Consider the following 14,399-nt stretch of genomic DNA (forward strand, 5'->3'; position numbering starts at 1 on the left):
AGTTTATACGGCTAACCGTCTACAACGCTGGGCTCTCATCGTTTTAGCTTACGACATTAATTTTGAGTTCATCGGTACAAACAGTTTCGGATATGTTGATGTTGTATCCCGACTGATGTCTAAATACACCAAACCCGACGAAGATACTGTCATTGCATCCATTTCGTGTAGTAATGAAAATGTAGAAGATATATGGGTCGTTCTTAAAAAACATGACCAATTGGTGTCCCCAGACTTTACTATTTTATATTTTGTTTCTTCAAAAAGAAAATAGAAAAATATCTGCATTTTTATAAATTATTATCGATTCTACGTAACTATATTATAAAAAAAAATAATTAATTATCTGAAAATAACTTAAAAAATATTTTCAATGTCAAAGGTTTAGCAAAAACCTGTGTCCCGAGCCAATTTATAAAAATTTAATAGTTATTTTCAGTTGAAATAAAATTGAAAAAAAAATAATATTTACAATTTTTTTTATTCAGTTTGTGTATATTAATACCATATATAGAAAAGAATGATGAAAAATAATTTTTTTGTATAATTTTTATGAAGAAAATTTGTGTCCCCAGGTTTTGGTCCCCTCTGTTACGTCCACTCATTTTATTGAAAAATGTTTGTTAAACGTTATGACGCGTATATTTCTCTTATGCTTCTCCATCATAACTTAGCTAAAATCAACAAAATGTGTTTTGAACTGTTCAGTCTTGTTTAGTGCGTTGTTGAGTAAGGAACCCAATTGTATGCCGGGTACGTACCCTTATTCAGTGTCAACTCTGTTACTGTTGAAAAACGGTGAGTAAAGTGATTTTTTATTTATTTTATAATTTTTTTATAAATATTTTATGTACATTAATTAAGTGGACAAATAAATTCTCCAAAATTCGAATAAAAAGCTAAAATATGGTATTTTTGAGTTAATTTGTCCCCTCTGTTACCGGTCCACTCTGTGACTTATTAACTCCAAAAACTCCAAAGATTAAAAAAAATACTGCTGGTTATGGATTCCTATTGTTGATACCATCCGTAACCACATGAGGCCAATTATAAACATATTTGGCCAACTTAATTTTTAAAAATTACAAAATTCAGAATGGTCATGTTTTTTAAGAACGACCCATATCTTGTTTTGACATTCAATCAGCAAAACAGCTACCAATCACATTCCAAGATATTCAAGAAGCCACCAATGATTTCCCGACACTCAAAAACGTCATTGAATTTGTATCGCAAGATAAATGGCCCAAGCTTTGCAAGCAAGTAAAAGAAATTGAGGTAGCCGCTTTCTTTCCATATCGCTACGACTTGAAGGAAGCCGAAGGTTGTTTGTTCAGAGGCGAACAAATTATTATTTCTCATTATTATTCTTCATGAAGGTCATCCAGGTGTGTGTCGTATGAAGTTGTTGGCTGCCGACAAAGTGTTTTGGCCAAGAATGTCTAAAGATATTGAACAATCAAGTGCACTCTGCAGCCTTGGCCGATGCCAATAGCACCACAGATTCGAGTTCATCTCAATTACGCTGGTTCAATAGACAATTATTACTTCCTGATTATCGTCGATGCTTTTAGCAAGTGGCCGGCGATTATCAAATCCAAAGAAACCTCCAGTTAAAAAATCTGTTGATTTGTTTGATATTGTAATTGCACACCAAGGTTTGTGTGAAATTTGTGTCACCGATAACGGACCACAGTTTTTTTCTTGTACATTTGAAGATTACTGTAAATTTAAAGGCATCAAACATTTGACGACCTCATTTTACAGTCCACAGTCAAACGGTCAGGCCGAACGATTTGTAGAATTATTCAAGAAAGGAATAGGAAAGGCAGCAGAAAATATCGACCAGAAGATACGCGAATTCTTGTTTTCATATCGACACCGTCCGATGCGAACAAAATTAGATCTTCTAAAGCCAAAAAACCTTTCAAATTCGATTTCCAGCACGAAAATGGAAGATCAATTTAATTACCACCATGGTGCGAAATGGAAAGAGTTCAATGTTGATTATGAGGTTTACTATCAGCTTCATTCAACTAGCAAAGTGTGGAAATGGGTTCCAGGTATAATTAAAAGTCGAAATAGAGCTGTCAATTATACTGTGGAAGTTATAACACCTTCGAGTAATCGCATTGTAAAAGCTCACGCTAACCAACTTAAGCGCCGTTACTCTAAAAATTAAATGATAGAGTTGTTCGCATTGCCAGATCTCGACGACAATGTACCACTACAAGCTGCAGCTAGACAGAGGGATGAAGTTGAACCTAATATTATCCCAGAATCAGAAAATCAAGAATTTTTGAGGAAAATCAGGAAGGGATGGACGACTTTCTAAAAGAAGACATTCAGGACTCTAAAACAATTCAAGATGAACACCGTTATCCAGTACGGACAGACTAAAAAATTTTACGACTACGTCAGATGTTAAAGGGGGAGAAATGTTATAAATGGATAAACGGAGTGTTCGAGACTGGATTATTGACTTTGCGTTGAATTTCATTCCTTAAAAGCTTTGCACTTTTTGTCAAATTATTTTACTGATTGGAAAATTACTCATTAAATAATTACGATTTACTACAGCTCTGAACACATCGAAAACGACATCACCACACGACACGACATTAATGTTTTATCTACATAATCTAAACGCCTTGTCGACGGCGACATGATTTTTTTGAACGCGGCAGCGACATCATGAATTTGTTTGAGTTTGACATAAAAGAGGAAGAATCTTATCTGTCGCCAGAAAAATAGAAATAGATCCAATCTGGCCACAGCTACATTTTTGGCTAGTCGCAGTGGTGCCGTGTTAAAATAATTTGACAGCTGGGGACCATAGCCCGTCGTTTCCAATGTGTTTCAAGCTTTTTTCACTGCTGGTACCAAGAGCGTGTTGGTAGGCTAGTTGTGAGGAATGTGCCTACGTACGTATGTACATATGTATGTATGTACCAGGGTTGTTGCGAATATTCGCATTCGCAACCGCGGAGCTTCCGTATTAATTTTAACATTCGCATTCGCAATAATCAATGCGGAGCTTTTGCGAATGCGAATATTGTGCAAGTGCACTGACAAAACGTATATTTGGCAAACAAAGTGACAAATTGTAGCCAATATTTTTTGCCTGTGGAGATGCTACGTTAAAACTGCCCCCCTACGGTGTTTCGAGCGGAAATGCTCAACGTCTAGCTATAAAGAGAAGCGACTATCTGCGCGGTAAAAGATAACTATCGAATATTATTTGTCAAAGGTCTGTTGAAAAAACTGGATGCATCGCTAGTTTTTTTCTACTTTTTCTTAAAGCTGTGACAGACGGCAAAGTTTATGCATATAATCTGGCACATATATGCGCATAATAATTTTGACCTAATACGGTTGACAAACGGGCTCGCTTATTTGCATAAACAGCCTTTATTTGCTTTGACTCATGTATTTTCTTCTTTAAAATGCGCATAAGCAGCCGAACAAATGCACGAAATTTTTGGGAATTAACTCGGATCCGGGCAGTTTTCGTTGACAACACTGGTAAAAACGGCCAGCGAAGCAAACAAAGTGCGCGAGTTCCGCGTCCGCGGTAGCCGAGTGGTAAGAGTTACGGGCTACAAGCCTGTAGCTCCCAGGTTCGATCCTCGGTTGGAGCGATTGCGAAAAAATTTTTGTTTTTTATTATTTATTTTATATTTTTTTTTAATTTTATTTAATCTATATACTTAACTTTACTTTATTTTATTTTCATTTTCTTTATTTTATATCACATTTTTTATTTTACTATTAGTTAATTTAAATTTTTAGAGTTGAATTTTAATAAAAAGTCAACAACCAATCGAAAGCAACGTAAAAAAAATATAGAACTTATAAAAACAATAATGAAAACGAAATAAATGTTAGGTCAGAATTATTATGCGCATATGTGTACCAGATTATATGCATAAGCTTTGCCGTCTGTCACAGCTTTAAAACAGACGGCAGTTATGCGGATAAACGAGTCCCACGGCCAGTTGAGTATTCATTAATTTCGTTTTCATTCTTTTTTTTTATAAGTTCTATATTTTTTTACGTTGCTTTCAGTTGGTTGTTGTTGTCTTTTTATTAAAATTCAACTCTAAAATGTAAATTAACTAATAGTAAAATAAAAAATGTGATATAAAATAAATCAAATGAAAATAAAATAAAGTTAAGTTAAATATATAGATCAAATAATATTAAAAAAATATAAAATAAATAATAAAAACAAAAAATTTTTTCGCAATCGCTCCAACCGAGGATCGAACCTGGTAGCTACAGGCTTGTAGCCTGTAACTCTTACCACTCGGCTACCGCGGATGCGAAACTCGCGTGCTTTGTTTGCTAATACGGTAGATAAACGGGCTCGATTATTTGCATAACCAGCCTTTATTTGCTTTAACTCATGCATTTTCCTCTTTGAAATGAGCATAAGCAGCCGAACAAATGCACGAAATTTTTGGAAATTAAATCGGGTCCGGGGAATTTTCGAAGACAACACTGGTTGGAGCGATTGCGAAACAATTTTTATTTTTATTATTTATTTTATATTTTTTATTTTATTTTATTTATATATTTAATTTTACTTTATTTTGTTTTCATTTGCTTTATTTTATATCACATTTCTTATTTTACTATTAGTTAATTTGAATTTTTTGAGTTGAATTTTATTAAATAGTCAACAACAACTAACTCAAAGCAACGTAAAATGATATAGAACTTATAAAAAAAAAGAATGAAAAAGAAATAAAAAAAGTCTACTGGCCGTGGGTCTCGAACCCACGACCTTGCGGCTGGTTTATACGCATTACTGCCGTCTGTAAGGGTAAAATTTTAATTTGCATTTATGCTTATTAATTCTAATTAATTTTCTCCGTCTGTCTACCATATTACTTGTACAAAAGACAATAGCTGGCCGTTTTTACCAGTGTTGTCAACGAGAACTGCCCGGATCCGAGTTAATTCCCAAAAATTTCGTGCATTTGTTCGGCTGCTTATGCGCATTTTAAAGAGGAAAATACATGAGTCAAAGCAAATAAAGGCTGTTTATGCAAATACGCGAGCCCGTTTGGCAACCGTATTAAATAAGTGTAATATTTTTTTTTTCATAAAACGGCTTATTATGTAGAGTCCGACCGATTCCAATTTTTTTTCAGGTACCGATGCCGATGCCGATTAATCGGCTTATGGGGAAAGAATCGGCCGATGCCGATTCTATAAAAAATTACAAATAAATGTTTAATTCATAAAATCAGTTAATCTAACGGAATTAACAAAACAAAAGAAAACAAATAATTGAATTAATTGGCGTGTTATGCAACATTACGTACACATGTATATATGTATGTGTATATATACATATGTACTTATATCTCATTTATGTACATTACATATTATTTATGTACTTATATCACATTTATGTACATTACATAAAACCCTTTTTTATATGGTGCTAAGCAAAAAATATTTAAGAACATAAAATTCAATTTGGTTTTGTACTAAAATACACTCTTTTGCACTCAATACATAAAAAACGTATGTGCTAGGTATGTATGCACAAACATACATGTAGTGATCCACAAAATAAAAGAATTTCGATATTTTGACCGGTTTTGATATTTGTCTTTTGTTTATTTAATGTGTGTTATTTTTTTTTTTATAAAAGTCTAGCTGGTATACAACAAACACCATATGAATTCAGATTTCAAACTTTGTCAAAAATTATAAAAATTCTGCATATTTTCACCAAAATTTCAAACTTTTTAATCAGTATTTTGGTAGGCAGTTTTGTAGACCATTTAATTCTAGTATAATGAAGTGCAAGTTCAAGCTGCTATAAAATCCCGTTAATTTTTGTAATTTTTTTTTGCTGGCAGTGTTCTCCATATAAAAGAAAATTGTCGAACATACTTTTGTATGGAAAAAAAACGTGAAACATCTTAAAATAAAAAATAAAAAATAAAAATAAAAATTATTGTGAGCTGCCTGCAAATATTTTTTGATGTTGGCTCTTGTCTGTCGCTTCACCTGAACATATGAAAAGAAATTCCAAAGAATCGGCGAAAAAAGGCCGATGCCGATGCTTAATTTTGTGCCGATACTAGTCGATGCCGAAAAACACACCAAATAATATTGACCGGCTTTATTGTGCAAATACTCCTCTCTGCTCTCGAAAGCAACAATTTATTTTAATTTTGTGTTAATAAGTTCATAAATCAAATAAGAATCAATTCAAGACGAATTTGATATCTATTGAGGAGTGGGGGCATGCAACATATCGTTAATATAGTATCGTCGCTGAAATACAAAAGGCCGTAACTAACTAAAAATGCAAAATTCACTTTTTGATTGATTACACAGGCCTACAAAATTTAAAAAAAGTTCAGACCCTGGGACTACACTAAGGGAAATAATGCATAGTAAAAATGAATACTTTATATTTGATTATCGTTGAAAAATGTTCGTATTTAAAAATAATATTTTCATACAAAATTTATTACGCACGTATTTTACTGTTCACGTCTGAGTATATATGTATATGAGTGTACATATGCACCCCAAGCATGTAGAGCGCCGCTCTGACAGCGGTGACAACACACATACATACATAGTATATACATGTTTATCCGTACAATCGCGTGCTGTGGTGTTGATGGATATTCAACATTTGAAAGCGAATTTATATGCCTGGGTGTAGCTGAGTTCGCAAAGATGCTTGCCACAAGTTGTTGATATCCGGAGATGGTCGGGTTCGAATTCCACTGCAGGCAACATGCAGAATAGACCTGTTACAGCAACGCGCGCACGCATCGTGAACCAAGCACGCTCACCGCCTATGCGCGCAACGTGTTCACTAGAAAGCGCGTACAGGAGCAACTAACAATTGGCTCATATTTCCGACTTTTAATAATGATGGCATTTATGGTATTTTTAAGACATTTTTAGGTTAAATTTTGCATCGGAGGTTTGTGTTAAAATAATCCCATTAATTCCATTTTTTTGGAGTACACACACAACATTATTACCAGGGAACGGATTTTTAGGACCTAAAAACCTAAAAAAAAAGGGAAAATGGGCAGGAAAAGGCAATAGAAGGCAAAATAAGGTACTAAATAAAGACAAAAACCGAAAAATAATCAAAAAATACATTTGTTTTAGAAATAATTATTTTACAAGTAAAAAGATAAAATCTATGAACTACATAGTTTCATTATATCAAAAATTTGTAGTTTTAATCTTTGACTATTTTCCCCATTTGAGTTTTTAACTCGCAAAACTTTAATATCTATATTTGTAGTAACATTGAACCACAAGATGCGTTTTGAAGTTTTCTGGCAGCATTTTTATTAGATGTTCGCGAAGAAAAGCCTTAAAAGTACTAAACGTGCGCTCGACATGAGTTGATACAAGTGGCGCCCAATTTAAATATGAAACGTTTAAAACTTTCATATTATCAGGAATACGGGCTTGCTCTTTACAATTAAAGTTAGTAAAGACGAATATCTTAAAAAAGGCAAAAAAAAAATTCAACTTCAGATGTGTATATATGGAATCAGGGAAAGCTAAATCGTGGTCATTTTTAATCGAATATACTCTCCCCCTTATTCTAGAACCCGAATTTTCGTAATTCGTAATTCGTAGCTACGCTACGAAAAACGAAAAATCCACATGCTGCAACCCTTGCGGAAACATGTGCAGCATTGCCAGCTGTCAGTTGTTTTTCGAAGACAGCTGAATGAAGGAAAACAAAGTGGAAAGGAATTAAAAAAACTCTGATGAAACGCTTATTTATAGTAAAACTGGTTGATTTTACATATTTTGCAGGAAACTATGGATTCTATTGCATTTGCAATTATAGCAGCGGAATAAGGGCGCGCTATGGGAATGATTTCACAAAGATATGCGGAGCTGTCGGGCATAGTAACCATGGGCGCATCTATGTCAGCTTCTGGTTGAATCGTTGAACCACAAGCCAAAACTCCCCCTATGCCTGAAGAACTGGTTCCCAATCCAGTTAACGCAACAACAGCTTCTTCCAAGCCATTGAAAACACGCAGTTTGTTAGGTCCACCACCTATTGCGCTTGATTCTGCCTTCGGCCGCGCTTAGAGACTATAACCCTTACTAAGTAGAATTCGCCTTTCTGTGTTACCGGAGAAGAGAGGCTTCCGCATGTCAAAGCTATACAAAATTTTTTGTGCATATCACTCCGGCTACGCCATCCCCAGTATTTTTGCGCAGAACCCATATCGAAATTTACAAAAGTGCCGAATTTATTAATAAGCTAGTGGTCGGAAATTTGAAAATTTACTTTAAATAAAAGTTGAATCCTTTGGTTACACGTGTACGTTAAAGTATTTGGATTCGGGTTATGCGTTTGGACACAACAACCGAAAATCATTGGACAAATAATTAAACCGGACCCAAGTTTCTCGATAAGGGGCATCAAGGATTCTTTTTTGCTTGTTTATATAAAGCAGTGGCTAAAAATTTGCGTATGTGCGAAAGGCAAAGTTATCTGTTTAAATGTACACCACCAATATTTCTTGCAAACACAGATCGATTTACATCTTTTATCTCGTCTCCGACACAGATTTGTTTTCGTACAAAATTACGCCAAAAAGCTTACCCGTTCGTTTTTTGGCATGCCATTGTTACGAATTTCGAAAATACGATTCGGATTGCAGCATACTATTTCTACGATTCGTAGCAAATTCCGAAGAGTTGCAGAATAGGGGTGTCTTATCTCTTTAGCAGAAAAAATACAATTTCCAATAAAATCCGTTCCCTGATTATTACAAACAGATGGGCATAATTTCGGAGTTATATATGCATCGGTGCACTTTGTATTGCATTTTTAAGAGGTTTTTGAGGTTAGGTTTATATGGGAGGTATGCTTTAAAATAAATCGATTTCGCCATTTTTTTTATTTTTTTTATTTTATTTTTTTTTGTCTGCATAAATCTTGCACACGGAGGGGGCTGTACCACTGTGTGACGTTAAACACTTGAACAATCACAATAAAAAAAATTATAAGATATAAAATTTACGTACTTATGGTTGACTGATGGCGCTAGAACCATACAGTTGCATGTGAACTCCAAAAAAAAAATTGACTTGATCAGATTATTTTAACACATACCAAGCTTAACCTAAAAATGCCTTAAAAATACCACAAACGCCATCATTATTATATAAGGTTATCTTAAAAGTCGCAAATATGAGCCAATTGATAGTTGCTCCTATACGCGCTTTCTAGTGAACACGTTGCGCTCATAGGCGGTAAGCGTGCATGGTTCACGAAGCGTGCGCGCTGTGACAAATGTAGCTGTACGTCAAAAACAGAAAAGATCTAAAATTTTTTTTTTTTATAAATAGTTTCTTCAAAAAATGCAGTTTTCGAAAATATAAACAAGATGGAAAACACTCATTGAGAACATATTTTAAATGCAGCTTGAATATTTATAATGTTTAAATTATTATTTTTTGTTATTTTATGGCCTTATAACAATTATAGCATTTTCAGTTTAAATGAAACCATTTTCAAATTTAGCGTAACCTTTTTCAAATTAAATGAAACCTTTTTCATGTTAAGTGAAACCTTTTTCAAATTAAATGAAACCTTTTTCAGATTCAGTGAAACTTTACTCAAATTAAATGAGACCTTTTTCAGATTCAATAAAACTTTATTCAAATTAAATGAAACTTTTTTCAAATTAAATGAAACTTTATTCAAATGAAATGAAACTTCATTTACTTTGAATTAGTTGTTACGTGTTGCTCTCCCTTACGGTCAAGGCATGTTGAATACAGTGTTGCCGTTTCGCTCCAATTGGACCAAAATAGGTAGTTTCATTTCTAAAAATAAGGCTTTGGTAGGTTGGTTGGTTTGTTGTGATTTTCGAGGGGTTTTGGTAACTAGGCAAATCATATAATTTATTCATTTTATAAAACTTCAAATATCTCTGTTTTCGGGAGTACATGTAAAGGATGATGTGAAAAGGAAAAGAGAAATGGGACATGTCAAAATTATTCTTGAACCGAAGTTGAATGTTGCCGTGATTAGACTGTGCTCTAATCCGTAGAGTTTGTTTAAGTTAAAAGAAAATAATTAGACAATTGTTATGCAAATGCCAAATTTTACATTTCGCTTAAGCGAGTGAGTGAGAAGGGAGAGTATTTGTACTTTCTTCCCTCTTCTCCCTTAAGAAAATAATAGTTGACAGCTTTGAATTCGTGTAGCAACAGTAAAAATATTCTCCCAGTTAAACTTCATAATCGGCGTTATCGACTCCGTGATATATAGCATTTTCAGTTTAAATGAAACTTTTTTCAAATTAAATGAAACCTTTTTCAGGTTAAGCGAAACCGTTTTCAAATTAAATGAAACCTTTTTCATGTTAAGCGAAACCTTTTTCAAATTAAATGAAACCTTTTTCAGATTCAGTGAAACTTTATTCAAATTAAATGAAACTTTTTTCAGATTCAATGAAATTTTATTCAAACCAAATGAAACTTTTTTAAAATTAAATGAAACTTTATTCAAATTAAGTATTAAACATTTTTAAATTAAGGAACAGGAAATCAACTTAACCTATTAATAGCCGTTTGCGCCATGTCTGGCTAACACTAAAGGCTCTGTTATGCATATTTGGCATTGCTTGAGAGTTGTCACATAAGGAATCTGTTAAATGAGCTTCGCGTGTAAGCTGTTACCCAACGCACAGCATTACATACGTAGAAGTCTGTTGGTTTTTGATTTCTACGTAAAAACACACACAAATACTCTCCCTTCTCACTCACTCGCTTAAGCGAAATGTAAACTTTGGCATTTGCATAACAATTGTCTAATTATTTTCTTTTAACTTAAACAAACCCTATGGATTAGAGCACAGTCTAATCAGGGCAACATTCAACTTCGGTTCAAGAATAATTTTGACATGTCCCATTTCTCTTTTCCTTTTCACATCATCCTTTACATGTACTCCCGAAAACAGAGATATTTGAAGTTTTATAAAATGAATAAATTATATGATTTGCCTAGTTACCAAAACCACTCGAAAATCACAGCAAACCAACCAACCTACCAGAGCTTTATTTTAAGAAATGAAACCACCAATTTTGGTCCAATTGGACCGAAACGGCAACACTGTATTTAACATGCCTTGACCGTAAGGGAGAGCAACACGTAACAGCTAATTCAAAGTAATCCAAAAAAGAAGTTTCATTTCATTTGAATAATGTTTCATTTAATTTGAAAAAAGTTTCATTTAATTTGAGTAAAGTTTCATTGAATCTGAAAAAGGTCTCATTTAATTTGATTAAAGTTTCACTGAATCTGAAAAAGGTTTCATTTAATTTGAAAAAGGTTTCGCTTAACATGAAAAAGGTTTCATTTAATTTGAAAAAGGTTTCGCTTAATTTGAAAATGGTTTCATTTAAACTGAAAATGCTATAAGTATGGAGTCGATAACGATGTGCAACTGGGAGTTAAGGCTCTGTTACGTACGTGTTTTTACGTAGAAAACAAAAACCAACGGACTTCTACGTATGTAATGCTGTGCGTTGGGTAACAGCTTACACGCGAAGCTCATTTAACAGATTCCTTACAACTCTCAAGCAATGCCAAGTATACATAACAGAGCCTTTAGTGTTAGCCAGACATGGTGCAAACGGCTCTTAATAGGTTAAGTTGATTTCCTGTTCCTTAATTTAAAAAAGTTTAATACTTAATTTGAATAAAGTTTCATTTAATTTGAAAAAAGTTTCATTTGGTTTGAATAAAGTTTCATTGAATCTGAAAAAAGTTTCATTTAATTTGAAAAAGGTTTCGCTTCATCTGAAAAAGGTTTCAATTAATTTGAAAAAGGATTCGCTTAACCTGAAAAAGGTTTCATTTAATTTGAAAAAGGTTTCGGTTAACCTGAAAAATGTTTCATTTAATTTGAAAAAAGTTTAATTTAAACTGAAAATACTATATATTCAACAATTTGTATTAAGATTGAGGCCGTTTTTAATGTGAAACTTTTTGTGGAAAAGCAACAATAATTTGAAAAAATGGTAGAAGTGATTGCTATTTCGGAAATCACCACATTTCCTCATCAGACTTCTTTCAGTAGGATTCGAACCGACGATCCCACTGACTCAGCCATTTGTCTACGCACTGTGCTAAGTTCGCCTTGTTAATTCTTGTTGCTTTTTCCATTATTTCACTGGTTAAGCCAACTACAACCAAGCGCAGCTATTCCGCTGCAATTCACACTTGGTCATGTGGTTGTTGGTTTTTGTTAATATTTATATTATTATAATGTTTAACTTTTAGGTGTGCTCATCCTTAAGTTATTTGTTTTTGTTATTTTATGGCCTTATAACAATTATATTCAACAATTTTTATTGAACTTGAGGCCATTTTTAATGAGAAACTTATTCTGGAAAAGCAACAATAATTTGAAAAAATGGTAGAAGTGATAGTGATAGTGATGAAAATCACCACAATTCCTCATGTGTAATTATGTGCTTATGGGTTCATTGAAGGAATTTTAAAAGGGGCGTTCTTTAACCATTTTCTGGGCGAAAATCTTCTTAAATCTCTTTCGTCAAACATTGTAATACATATTTCAATTAACTGATGAATTAAGTTTAATTTGGAAAAGGGGCACCTCTATCTTATATATAAAAATAAGTACACGTTTTTTGGTGTTAGCTTATAACTTGAGAACGGCTTCACCGAATTCAACCAAATTTACTCATACTAACTAAAATATAAAAATAACTGCACATATGCGGTGTTACCTTATAACTTGAGAACGGCTTCACCGAATTCAAATAAACTTATGCGGCATATTCGCGCTATCATTCAGATGGTTTATGTGAAGTTTTCCCGAATTGGGAAAATCGGGCGTGGCACCACCCATACTAACTAAAATATAAAAATAACTGCACGTTACCTTATAACTTGAAAACGGCTTCACCGAATTCGGAAAAATTTATACGGCATATTTATAGTCCTACAAATATTAGTTGCGATCCCATACGAACAATCAATCAGATTTTACTGGAAATCGATCCCGTACTCGGTTCTCTGACTACTGAGAGGACAAAAAATAGAGTAAATACGGTTCTCTCTCTGTCAGAAGTTACCAGTTTTAGTCCGAGAATTTTTTGCTGGTAAATTCTGGTAAATGTGTCGAAACGATCAGCTGTAGTGTGTTTGGCAACAAAATTGTAAACAAAAGAAAAGTGCACTCTGCTAATTCATGTTGAAAAGTATTTAATTACTTGTTTGAGTGGATTCTAATGAATTTGAGAGTATTTTTGGTTATTTACTTGTGTAAGCTGAGTGTGTTTACATACAGAATAAGCAAAAATTTACAACCAAAATTTGGAGGTTATGTTGAAGTTGACAGAAGTTACCATTTTTTACTAGAAAGCGATCCCGTACTTTTCAATGTTACTCTCTCGCTCTAAGCGAATTTTTATTTTTCGACAGTTTTACTAGTTTTTGTCCGACGAATACTACGGGATTGTACCTATAAATGTGAAAGTTTGTATGTTTGGCCTAGATTGAAAAATGGGATACTGGAGTTGCCACCTGTTAAAAAAGTTTAATTAAATTAATAATTATGCGGAAACGACTGAACGGGTGTCAAGCGAAAAAAAGTTTAAGAGAGCTTAATTTCGAAGATATTTTTGAAGAGGGTTGTTATCTATTTAAAAATGCAATTTTGCACATGCAATTATGACCTGTAGTTCACTAACTTTTAACAACGCGAGTTGTAGAGTTGTAAGCTAACAAGTTTTGTTGCTTGCAGTAACGATTGTGCGATTCACTAACTTTGCTGCCGCTAATGGGCACAAATCCGTTGCATATGCCATTTGAGCAAAAAGTTCACAAGCATTTTATATGGAAGAAAATGCGCAACACACTCAACAAAAAAAAATTCTAAAAAATCAACGGTAACTTTTAGCGACTTTAAACTTGCACTTTATTAGACTAAATTGAATTGGCTACAAAACTGCATACCCGAAAATCTTATAAAAATTCTGAATTTTTTCAAGTTTGATTTTTGTGAATTTTGTGCAAGCTTTTAAACTTATATTTATGTGGTTTCTGTTGTTATATAGTAGATGGAACTATTAAAAATAAATAAATACTCATAAGTAGCAAACAACATACAGTGAACTCGCGATAATATTAACATCCTAACATATGAACATCCCGAAATATGAACACTTTTTTGCTACCAATAACTACTCTAAAATATTAACTTTAGGCAAGAGCTCCAAAATATGAACATTATTGTTTTGAAAAATTTATAACGAATTTCAAGCGCTTGGTAATTTAATAATAATAAATTAAGCTGAATCGTTTAAAATAAGTTTCGAAGGGATACGGG

General features: G+C 33.3%; 1 protein-coding gene across 6 annotated transcripts in view; it reads left to right on the forward strand.

Moving 5' to 3' along the window:
* Positions 1–14,399, forward strand: part of LOC118735277 (A-kinase anchor protein 200) — a 160,156-nt gene that overhangs the window by 130,057 nt on the left and 15,700 nt on the right. The window lies entirely within an intron of this gene.

Source organism: Rhagoletis pomonella, unplaced genomic scaffold (genome assembly GCF_013731165.1).
Source record: "Rhagoletis pomonella isolate Grant_MI unplaced genomic scaffold, Rhpom_1.0 Rhpom_scaffold_00003, whole genome shotgun sequence".
Lineage (NCBI taxonomy): Eukaryota > Metazoa > Arthropoda > Insecta > Diptera > Tephritidae > Rhagoletis > Rhagoletis pomonella.